This window comes from Peromyscus maniculatus, chromosome 10 (assembly GCF_049852395.1).
Source record: "Peromyscus maniculatus bairdii isolate BWxNUB_F1_BW_parent chromosome 10, HU_Pman_BW_mat_3.1, whole genome shotgun sequence".
In the NCBI taxonomy this organism is placed as follows: domain Eukaryota; kingdom Metazoa; phylum Chordata; class Mammalia; order Rodentia; family Cricetidae; genus Peromyscus; species Peromyscus maniculatus.
In genome coordinates, this window is record NC_134861.1 from 83,805,780 (window position 1) to 83,818,367 (window position 12,588).

General features: G+C 40.1%; 1 long non-coding RNA gene across 2 annotated transcripts in view; it reads right to left on the bottom strand.

Annotated features, from left to right (window-relative positions):
* LOC121820949 (uncharacterized) overlaps nt 1-12,588 on the bottom strand; it is an 18,996-nt gene continuing 6,408 nt past the window's right edge. For both annotated transcript variants that reach the window (XR_006061595.2, XR_006061596.2), the window contains 2 exons: nt 7,046-7,106; nt 1-391 (listed from right to left, as the gene is read on the bottom strand). This is a non-coding gene — a long non-coding RNA (uncharacterized LOC121820949). The remainder of the gene's footprint in view (nt 392-7,045; nt 7,107-12,588) is intronic.

Consider the following 12,588-nt stretch of genomic DNA (forward strand, 5'->3'; position numbering starts at 1 on the left):
GTTCATCTTTATAATGTATGTCTGTTGTAGATTCTAAGCTTGTATATCTGTTACTTGAGTCTACAGATCATGCATCTAGCCACTCGTCCATAAACCCAGGGGGACATAAATTAGTGTAATGAAGCAGATGTATTCAAGGCTAGCACTGAGGAAAACAGAGGAGACTTTTCCATCTTCTCAGGGGCATCAGTATCGTAAATGGCTTTTACAGGGCACAGATGTATTATAGTGAGACAATGAGCAGAAAATCTTCACGTTGAGAGATGTAGAGTCTTTCTGGAATGTAGTTTTCTTCTCTTTGAAAATTCTGGACCCAGGACTCTGACCCCCTGGGGCCGCCATCTGCATTTTTCTTTCCAAGCTTGCTTCTCTATAAGTCAATCCATACACACTGAGATGAGAAGGAGAATAAAAGGATGTGTGGATAAAAGATTATGGAAGCCAAAAGCAACAGAATTTATGCTATACATTTAAAACTATTATCGTAAAACTATAGGCAGACTCCAAAATAATCAAAATCCATTAATTTCATTAGTGGAATCATTAATAATGTATGTGACTAATGGTTTCTTTCCTTCTGACTCTGAAATCTATGTTAATTTGAAAGGAGTGTGCATTTGTGTGTGTATATACATGCATGTCCACACACTAGGCAACCTACGGAAAAAGGAAAAGCAGGTATCTACAGTACCTGAGCACTGTTCCTATCACAGAATGAGGACATGCCTGTGAACAGGGAACTACCTTAAATCCTAAACTGCATGCTTGGGTTTTATTTCTTCTCCTTATTTCTGTCATCAGAAGTGGTGAAGAGAAGTTTGCCTACTCTTGTTCAACCGTGTGTGTGTGTGTGTGTGTGTGTGTGTGTGAGAGAGAGAGAGAGAGAGAGAGAGAGAGAGAGAGAGAGAGAATTCGGTGGTAACAAATTAATGAGAAGCAATAGCACCTCAGACTTATATACTAATTAGTGTGGGCCAGGCACTGTTCTGCTCACTTTTCATATATTAATTCATTTGATTATCACAACACCATCAAGAAATAGTATGATAATCCCTTATGAAGTACTGAGAGATTAAATGAACTTCCCAATAATGCATGATCTGTAAAGCAGTGGGAGAAGAAAGCCGAGATTCACTGCAAGGGATCTAGGGAAATGCAGGTTCTGATTTATTAATCTTTGTGAACTCCCAGCAAAAAAGAAGACAGACAATCTGAGGTTGGCAAGGGGAGGCCTATTGTTTTAGATAAGGTCAGAGGTGTCTTCTTTGGGGAGCATGTGAGAAGATGGAGTACGGTATCTATTTCTCATACAGGATAGGATACACTGTAAGGTCAGTAGCTTGCTATCAAGTTTGATCTATCTTTCAACTAGATTACTTTCATAGCTCCTTCGAGTTATTGACCTGGGGCTCAGTTACTCTTGCTTAACTTGTTTTCTCAGCTTATTTGCTTAAGTCCATTACTCCTTCTCTCTGTCACGAAGGTGGCTCTGTTGACTCTTAGACTAGACTCATAGCATCTTTAATAGAATATTAGGAAATGGCTAAATTGTGATCCCAGAAGTCTTGTGGTTCCAAGGATATGTACAAAATGTTTTTCTGATCACAGCCACTGACAGTCACATTTCACTTCCTTCATAGTTCTGCCAGAGGGTAACATGGCTATGTCTCTCCCTTTAGTGGAGTTGTGCCCACATCATAGGCTCATCATGCCCATGTCATGAGGCTTTGGCTGTTAAGCTGGAGTGAGGAGCAAGATAAACAGGCAACAAAAAGCTCGTAGCTAAATCAGGCACCTATTTCTTTCAGCAGCAAATTATTTAAAATCTGAACTTACCTGATTTCACACTATTTGTGTCTAAAGGGGAAGGAGCTGTCTGTATAAGAATAGAGATTTGTCATTGTTCTCTTAGAGTGGGTCATTTTTTTTTTTAGACTAGCAGGGCAATACAAGTTATATATTTCATATATTGAATATATATTCAATAGTTCTGTCCAATATTTGCAAGCACTTGTTATATTAGGAGATGACCTTGTCAGTGGAGAACTCCTAGTCTAGTGAGGTTCCATGGGCCTGGCCACAAAATAAATAATGGACACTTTATCTACATCTCAGTCATAGACTTAAGTCTTAGCCTTTATCTCAGGTAAAGAAAGAGTGCACAGAATAACAAGACAGGCGTGTTTAGGATCTCAGCAGTTGGTGAGAGAAGAAAGATTGAAAGAAAAGGGGGAAAGAAAGTTACACTGAGTTAGACATCAGAAAGCCAGCTGGGGGAGTATGGGAACTACTCCTCCAAGACCTGCAGCTTTGGAGGTACGTAAGTACCCACCTCCTTACAGGGCAGTTATTTTTCTTATTTTAAAAGACCTGTGTCATGTTTCTTTTAACTTTTCAGCTTTGGTCTGGTTGTCTTGAGATTGCAATACAGGGTTTCCTTATCTATCTATCTATCTATCTATCTATCTATCTATCTATCTATCTATCTATCATCTATCTATCTATTTAATTTAGTTTTTCGAGACAGGGTTTCTCTGAGCAGTTTTGGTACCTGTCCTCTGTAGACCAGGCTGGCCTCGAACTCACAGAGATCCACCTCCTGAGTGTTGGGATTAAAGGCGTGAGCCGCCGCCACCCAGCCAGGCTTTCCTTTTTAATGCTTAGGTGTCTTATTTCAAAGGCGGTCCTAGGCAAGGCCGGAAAGGAGAGGTACATGATGACAAGTCCAGGACACATGTGAGAGCTACATGTGACTTGTCTGTGTATACTAGCTATGAGGGACCTAAAAGAGGGGGAAGGAATCCTCTGCAGCCATTTGTTGCCTAGGTGCTACCTGGAGCATAGGTTGTCAGCCTCTAGTACAAATGTCCTGGTTGAGCCAGGCGGTGGTAGCACACGCCTTTAATCCCAGCACTGGGGAGGCAGAGGCAGGCGGATCTCTGTGAGTATGAGGACCGCCTGGGATACAGAGTGAGTTCCAGGAAAGGCACAAAACTACACAGAGAAACCCTGTCTGGAGAAACCAAAAGATGAAAAAAATAAAAATGAAAAAGAAGACAAATGTCCTGGTTGATTATCAGTAACACTCTCTACAAATGACAAATTTGGTCACCCATAAGAACCTTTACAGCTGTAGACAAGGACAACACACGGGTCTTGCCTAGGACCTCCTTTGAAGTAAGGCACTTTATGCGTTAAATACGAGATCCTGTATTACAGCCTGAGCCTGTTGCTATTGTTAGAGGCTTTTTCTTTGCCCACTTACCCAGACACCTTCCCTGCAAAATACCTGAGCCCTGCCCCACCCACTGAAAGCCAACTGCCATACTTATGGCAATTCTCCTCTTAGATTATTGAATCTCTTACTGAAACAGGGATTTGCAGACAGCTGAGCTCCTTCCTACCCTGTGAAGGGACCCAACTGCCACTTTTCTCTGCCTTACATCCATTTCTTTGTTTCTTTGTAACACTGAGCTTTTTACAGTGGTTAAAAGTAGCTAAGCTCTTTGCTCCCTGTGCATTTTTTTGCTTTAAAAGGGTGCATTACATTTCTTTTAACTAAAGGCATGGCAATTGTTGTATCTGTGGTGGTAGTGATATGTATGTGTGTGCATGTGTGTGTGTGTGCTTAGAGACAGGATCTTACCCTATAGCCAGGCTCGCCTGGTATTCACTCTAGCTCAGAGTAGCTCTGAACTGTCGGCATTCCTCCGACCTTAGCCCCCAAATGCTGGGATTATAGGCATGAACCTCCACACTCAGCTAACATCTCCGTGATGTTGAGTCTAAGGAATGTGCTGTGCCTTTCCAGTTATTCATCTCAACCCATTAGTTCTGATTTCTGTGGTTTCCTTCCAAGCATGATAAACATGTGTGGCAAGACAGTAAAGATATATGCATGATTTATTTCTTAGAAGCACCCCTGGGAATCAGCTTGAACAGCAACACATTGGCAGGATTCCAAATCTGCTTCCTTCCCTAGAGTTCAAGGGGTCTAGAAGTTCTGACACCTGTATTTTTCTCACTTCACAATGTTGCTGGAGGGCTTCTCTCCAGATTCCCCAAGCCCCGCAGTCCCACAATCCATTTATAAAATAATCACTCAGACGCTTGTATCACTTATAAACTGTATGGCCGTGGCAGGCTTCTTGCTAACTGTTCTTTTATCTTAAATTAACCCATTTTTATAAATCTATACCTTGCCACGTGGCTGGTGGCTTACCGGCATCTTTACATGCTCTTCTCCTGGCGGTGGCTGCAGTGTCTCTCCCTCCTTCCTGTTTCCCCAATTCTCCTCTCTCTTTGTCCCGCCTATACTTCCTGCCTGGTCACTGGCCATCAGTGTTTTATTTACATAGAGTAATATCCACAGCATCACAATGTCTTTTATTGGCCTGTATTGTAAACCATTTCCCTAAATCCTGCTGTCCCTAAATCACACCCCAAGATATAGGGATAGACATCTATGATTCTGTCCCTAATAACCATGTATTAGTTTTGCATGCAGCTTTCACATGAGGCCATTATAGTGAGGAGCTAGCTGGTGTGCTGATGCCTAGGAGCTGAACCTATGCAGTGTGGCTTTGACAACCCACTAATTCAGCGTGGCCTAACCATCATGATTAAAGACTATACATAATTCTAGATTCTGGCCATTTTCTCTTCTTTTTACTGAATTCTGGCTGCTTGGTACAATGCATCCTTGATTTATTGATCCCAAACCTTCTGTTTCTGCAGACTGGAGTTGATTAATTTTTATTTCTCCTGTAGCATAGGTCCCTCCTATGATATGTCCTTTCCACAAAGAGAAACATGGAGCTTGAACTCAGGTTTTTATGCTTGTGGAGTAAGCATTTTACCAACTGAGCCCATTTTTCTTGTTTTATATTTCAATGTCTTCAAATATTAGATGGTGACAAGAATTCCTGTCTCAGAAGGGTGTCATATGGATTAAATAATTATAACAAATGTAAGTGGCCATACGTAGTAAGTTAGTAAGTATAAATGTTAGTTGGGTTAATAACCTATGCAATTACATGGTTTTAGTAGTTGAATAATTCTGGTTACATGCATCTTTGACAAAAACAAGCATATCTCTATGAAATAAAAATTCTCTTGAAATAAAAACAAGAGGCATTATGTTTTCTAACATTAGCAAAAACTGGATTCCACTAGATAACCGTATTTTATGGGTAACAACAAATCGTAGGGAAATAAAAATGGAGAAAGACATATTGACATTTGTTCTCCTTCTTCCTTGCATTAAGATGATACCAAAGGCTTGATTGTAGATGGGATTAAAATAATATTGGCAAAGTGAATTCTGTTGCATAGAATGTTGAAAGTCTGGAAAAAGTTAAAAGTCATCTGTCAAAATATGAATTTATCATAGGTGGCATTATCATGGCATGATGACTTCCTGCACAAATAAATATCTGACAATGTCATCATTTGACAAATGACCTTTGAAAGATTAAGATTGAATAAATGTCAAGTGAGATAGGATCATATATGGGTAATGCTTTTATGGAATCATTTAGATTTAGATTATGCATAATTTTCTTGTCTGGGAGTACATTAATATTATTTTCCTGCATTTGAGCACTGGTGAGATGGGTAGACACTGGGAAGAAGATTATTCCAAAACTCTGGTTTCAACAATCTGAAAGATGAGTTGGAAGGTAGAAGTTTATAAGAGCCCATTTCATCTTAGTCTTCAGTTAATGAAAATTCATTGTCAAGTTAATGAGTCATCTAGCTTTACACATATGTTTTGCAGGGAAAAACTGACAAAAAAAGAGACACTAACCAATCAACAACAACAAAAGTAAATTAAACAAAATGACAGATGGATATAATTGTAACTGTGTTATGTTCCTTGTATGTGGAGGCTGATGTTTCTGAACTCCTCTGACTAATTTTAGGTTGATTGTGGTAAAAATAAAATCAGCATGCAGGCAGAAGCAGGCAGATCTCTGTGAGTTAGAGGCCAGTCTGGTCTACATAGTGAGTTTCAGGACAGCCAGAGCCACATAGTGAGAGCCCGTCTTGAAAGCAACAGCAACTGATGATGATGATGATGATGATGATGATGATGATGATGATGACAAGAAATAATTAAAATAAAATCAGAAAGATTGGCATTCCAAGAAGCCTGTTTGTCTTAAATAACAGATCTCACCTTCTGAAATGCTGCTCTGGAGTCCGACATTTGATGACCTTTATCCAATGTGGTCCTTTCTTGGAAATATTAGATTTGCCACTCTGACAGGGCAGCTTTTGATTAGGTGATAATTAAAATGTAAACTTAAAAATTATGGGCACTTTTGCTTTTTCATATGTAGACCCAAGGTTAGAGGAAGCCCACGGGAAGAGAAGGAGTAGAAGGAACTTGCAAAGGGGAATGGAGGAGCGAGGGTAGGGATTGCAATAGCACAGCTCATAGTCACAGCAGCAGAGGCTTCCCAGGCCTAGTGGTAGTCTTAGTCCTCACCTGTGAGTTGGGTTTCTGTCACATGCTATCTAGAGTCCTGTTATAAATAGATTCTAATGGGGCTTCTCTGGCATTGAAACGAAGTAAGATCTTTCTATCTCTTGTCACTTTTGGAAGACATAAAATGTTATTGCTTTTCTTAAACTACTTAATTTTGTGGGTTGGTAAGATGGGTCATTTTGCTTGCTGTGCGAACATATAGACCTGAGCTTAGATCCTTGGCCACTTCAGATGCGTGTATGGCCAGGCATGATAGCATGTGTCTATAACCACAACACAGGTAAAGCAGACCCTGGGAACTTGCTGGCTAGATATCTGGCCAAAGTGGTGAACTCTAGGTCCATCCTGTCTCAGAAAATAAAGTGGTGAGTGATAGAGAAAGGAACCTAACATTGACTTCTGGCCTCCACATAGGCAAGCACAGATAACGGTGTGCACATGCACACACATGTAAGTATTAAATAATTTTAATCTTTGTTTCTGACTTGGGATTGTCAAGACTTCCTAAGCACTGTCTGTGCTCATTCAAAATAAAATGATCTGTTTGCTTACCCTTCTTGCGGTGCACAAGGGTGAGGCAATCATGAACATTCTCTATCACAATCGCGTGCACCTAGGTGAATGGAATGAAGTATACATTAAGGGGTGTTTAGTTCAGTGAATGCATCTGTAATATAATGTAATAACTGATTAAACCTGTCATTTTACAATATTACTCAAAATATTACTCCTAATTATTGCCATAAATATTGAAATAAAAACCTGGAGTAACTGAAAAAATATATATATAAATTTAGAAATGTTGCTGAAATACATATTGAAGGCTGGAAAGACGGCTCAGTTGGTAAAAAGCCCTTGACACCAAACCTGATTTTCTGAGTCTGATTGCCAAGAACTCATATGGTGGAAGGAGAGAACTGGATCCTGCAAACTGTCTTCTGACCTCCATACCCACTCCATGATATGTGTGCATGCATGCACATATGCATTTATATGCACACACAATAAGTTAAATGCAAAAAAAGCCGATCTAAGAAATGATTCTTTGGTTTTATGTTAATTCTAAAAATTATGGCACTCTTGTAGGATTAACAGAAAAAAAGGTTATTATGTTATTAAGTTAATTTTAAGTTACTATATTAATATATATTATAATATTATATGATATTATATTATCTTAATGTAATAGAGGTAGATCATGTTAGCATTCAGATCCACTTCTTAGGATCCTGGCCAACATGCAGATAGTACCCTGGCCTGCCCAGCATCCTGAAGTCATCTTACATTCCAGTTCCCTTGGAGGAGGTGGGATAGGGGTTGGGTTGGGGGGAGGGCTGGGGGGGTGGGAGGAGGGAGGATGGGGGAATCCGTGCCTGATATGTGAAATTAAGTTAATTATAAAATAAAAATACTATAAAAAAGAAAAGACTATGCCCCCTTGCTCTCTCTTCCCCCTCTTTCCACAATGTAGTGTGTTCCTCCCCCTTCTCTCTCTCTTCTCTCTCTCTCCCTCTCTCTCTCTTTCTCTCTGTGTCTCTCCCTCCCCATCTCTCCCTCTCCCTCTCTGTTTATGTCTCTCTCTCCCTATCTCTCTCTTTCCTTCTCCCCTCTCTCTTCCCTCCACCAAATAAAACTCCCTAATGAGTGCTGTGTGCATGGCATCTCTGTTTCCTACCCACCATGAGGCACCTTGGCTCTACCCGCCAAGGCCTCTCCCCATTTCATAACAGATCACCTTTGCTGGAGGCTAGTATATTTGGGACAAAGAAACAGAATATACCATCTTATGAAATTTACCACATAACTTCGGTTTTTTATATCCTAATTGCCAGATTTTTAATATTTATTTCTAAAATGTGCTCATTGTAGCATGATTTATGGGAAGGAAATGGATGCTTTTCTGACAAACCATGTTACTATCAAATCCTCTTGCACAAAACTTTACCACCACCCCCCTCCGTAGGTGTTTCCCTGGGGACTCACCACCTGGCCTGAGGCTCCTTCATGACTCTTTTCACACCACTAATTAGCAAGTCTCAGTCTTTACTACCATATAGTGGATACAAGGTATTTCTGAAGATCCTTTGAAATGTTTTTTTAAAAGCCCATTCATTCATTTCCATTATCTCCCTTGACAATGAAACTTTGTTTATCTCCATGCTGGCTAGTTTGATATCAACTTGATGTAAGCTGGAGTCATTCCAAAGGGAGCCTCAAATAAAAAAATGCCTCCATAAGATGGACTATAGGCAAGCAGAGCATTGTCTTAATTAGTGATTGATGGGGAAGGGCCTAGCTCATTGTGGGTGGTGCTATCCCTGGGCCACTGGTCCTGGGTTCTATAAGAAAGCAGGCTGAACAAGCCATGAGGAGCAAGTCAGTAAGCAGCACCCCTCCATGGCCTCCGCATCAGCTCCTGTGTCCAGGTTCCTGCCCAATTTGAGCCCCTGCCTTGGCTTCCTTCAGTGGACCCTGTCAGGATACGTAAGCCAAATAAACCCTTTCCTCCCCAAGGTGCTTCTAGTCATGGTGTTTCATCACAGCAATAGTCACCCTAACTGAGACAGTCCATCTTCTTGAAAATGATGTCAATAAAATGTAGAGAGTTTTATGCACAACGGTAAGTTAAAAGTCTAACAATTATCTGGGGAAAGGTATTCTTTTTCCTGCCAAGCATCTCAGTGGAAAGGTCAGAAGTCTCTGGCTGGTGGCAAAGTGTTTCTATGTGATTTAGACTTTCCCAGAGTGCCTTACCTAGTCATCTCATTCCATATATATACCTTGAACATCATGTTAGTTAAAGAATGTTTGAGGCTTTCTTTTACCAGAGTGATTATACAGCAAAGTGGTTACAAGATAAATCATAAACTAAAGATAAATATTTGTTTCTAATGACACATTTGAGACGTATGAAATGCCTCACACAGAGAATGTCCTCTAACTCAACTTCTTCCTCTGCTGTGAACCATAATTATCATACTCACCCGAAGGGGGCTTATTTATGCCCATGTACTCTGACACTAGAATTTAGCCCAACTTCCTCGTACTTTGATTTGAAAGGCAAAAAACATTCACTCTTTAGGTTCCTGCCTAAGAATACTATGTGGAACAGTTTGCCTTTAAACCTCAGATAAACCAAAGGAAATTGATATTGCCAGAGGATTCTGGAAGGATCTTGTCAACTATGCCCCTTGATCAGTGTTTTTTTTTTTCCCTCCTGAATCCCAGAGAGAGAGAAGACTGTGCATACCAAAGCCAGGTGTGGTGCCACATACCAGTAATTTCTGTCCTTGGGAGGCTGAGGCAGAAGGATAATTATTTTAAGGTCCTGCCTGGATGTCACAGCCATATCCCATCTCTAAACAACAACAACAAAACAAGCCCCAGAGATTCCTGACCCAGAGACTGACAAATAAGAGTTACACATTAAATAAATAAGCATGCAAACTTGAGGGGAAAAGCCCATGGAAGTTTTAGTCATGTTTTCTTTTTAGCTCAAATCAGCTGTTCCTATAATGTCAAACCAGCTCACCATAAATATTCCCTCCTTTGTGTTCTCAAACCACCCAGAGTCCATCAAAGACTGTAATATATGATTTTACTGTGTAAAAATTCTCTCTCCCTAACTAGAGAATCAAAACTTACAATAAGTAATAGTAATATATTTTAAAGTATGTTACAGATAGAATAGGATTCTGGAGAAGAACAATTACTTACACAACATTAAGTAGTTAAAACATCCTAGTGAACTATTTAAAAAAGTATTCCTGATTAAAGTTACTAGTTTGTAAAATTTGAAATGTAGAAAATGACCCCAAGGAATTCTTTCAAAATAAAGGCTGCTGGCTTTTATGCTCAATCTTGTCAGCCTGACTGAATTTAGAAGCAGCGTGGAAACACACCTCTGAGGGTGTCTATGAGGATGTTTCCTGAAAGATTTACCTAAATAAGAGAGATCTAACCTGAATGTGGATGATACCATACTCTGGGCTAGAGTTCTAGACTCAAGAAAATGAGACGGATAACTTAGCTCATCATCGTGTCTCTCTGCGTCGCGACTGTGGGTGCGATGTACATCAGGCTCCTGTTACCCTGCCTTGTACACCAGGAGGAACTACACCTTGTGAGCCGAAGCACGCCTTTATCCTCCTTCCTCCAGTTGCTTTTGTTGGCTGTTTTGTCAAAGCAACCTGAAAAGCTGCAGATAAACTCGCCTGTTTCCACCAAGACTCTGTGCTGTGCAAGTGTTTAGAAGCCTCCAGGAGTGTTCTGATGCTGATCTAGAGAAATATATTGTCTAGTTATCAAACCCTATGCTGAGATTAACTTAGGCCAGTTGAAAAGTATGCATTTTCCTGGTGCTACAGGCTTCCTGTGTGGTTCCCCCATGGAGAAAGACTGGACTAGTCAGACTTTTGACCACCATGGCTAAACAGCTGACTGCTATACCTTAAAGGAGAAGAGACTTATTGGAGTTCATGGTTTCAGAGTGTTCAGTCAATGGTGATTTGTGCCCGTGTACCTCTGTACCCATGGACTTGAGCAGAATGTCATAGTGGTGGGAGAGTATGGCAGAGGGGCTTCTTGATGGTATGGTGATCAGGAAATATAAACTAAGATCAGGGCAAGGGGTCAGGTATAACTTTCAAGTGTACCCCTCACAGTGTCCGACTTCCTTCAGGTAAGCTATACCTCTTAACTTTTCTACATATCCACAATGACACCTGCTGGGTACCAATGGTTCACTTCATATTCAGACCAATACAACCTTTGATGCTTTCCCATCGGTTTTCACTAAAGGATGCAAGAAGACATTTATTGTTCAGTTTGTACAGTTGAGACGTGTCTTCAGAGCATAGCAGTTTGGCTTATGTGAAGTTGTAAGATTATTTTCATCAGTTCATGCCAAAGAAGGCTTCTGATCCTTTGAAGAATTATATAACTGTCTTGGACCATGACAGCCAGAACCTTTTATTATTTTTGTTAAATATTGTGTGTTTTTGTCACATAGAACAATGGTGAGCTTAATATCACTGACAAATGTCTGTTAGCTAACATCATTGAAAGAAAACTTATCCTTCAATTTTGGAACTATGTAGATCTTATGCCTTATGTATGCTATTTTATTACCTTCATAATTCAACACATTTTACTGACTTACATGCATCTGAATTTTTACTGATAAGCTTATATATGCAGCAAAATCTACATATACCACCACTGACAGCTCCTACAAATAAATGTACTGTATAATTGTTTGAAATTATTTCTTCATATGCTTATATGTATATAGTGTGTGTGTGTGTGTGTGTGTGTGTGTGTGTGTGTGTGTGTGTGTGTGTGTAGGTACATGTACATGTGTGCACAAGTGAGGATGGAAGTAGACATCAAGGTCAGGGTTCTTCATCAATTGTTCTCCATCTTATTTTTGAAACAGAGCCTTTCACTAAACATGGAGCTCACTGATTCAGCTAGACTGGTAAGCAGTGAGCTCTAGGGATCCTCTTGTCTTTTCCTCCCCCGCATTTGGATTACAGGTGTACACTGATGGGCCTGATTGGTTTATCTGGGTACTGAAGATCTAAACTCACATCCTAAAGTGATGTACTAGCTGAGCCATTTCCTCAGATTCAATATGAAGTTATTTGTACACATAGAACTTATTGTCTCCTAACAACCAGACTCTGTAAACAACAAAATTTAGAGTATTTTGTGATTTATCTAATTCATGTCAGTTGTTATTTAGCTATATCAGCTTTCTGAGACTTTTTTGAAAAGCCATTTAAATATTACTTGGAATTGTCTTTTGGAGGGTCCCTAGAAGGGAAGAATTCACCACTGAGGTCTCTTCCACATTAATGAAGTTTTCTTTCATGGCTGGTATTTCTCTCACTTCTGGATTGTGTGTGCATGAGTATAGTGTGTGAGTTGCAAAATGCCAGGGACTGTGAGGACACTGAGCTGAGGATTTACTAGGTTGTATATGTAAAGCTCCTTCATGACTGGGGCAAAGCAACGGGTGGACAGAATGTGTGGCATGCACAGAAGTATCTGATCCTGTGACAAGTGTCAAATCTTAATATATGAAGATGTCA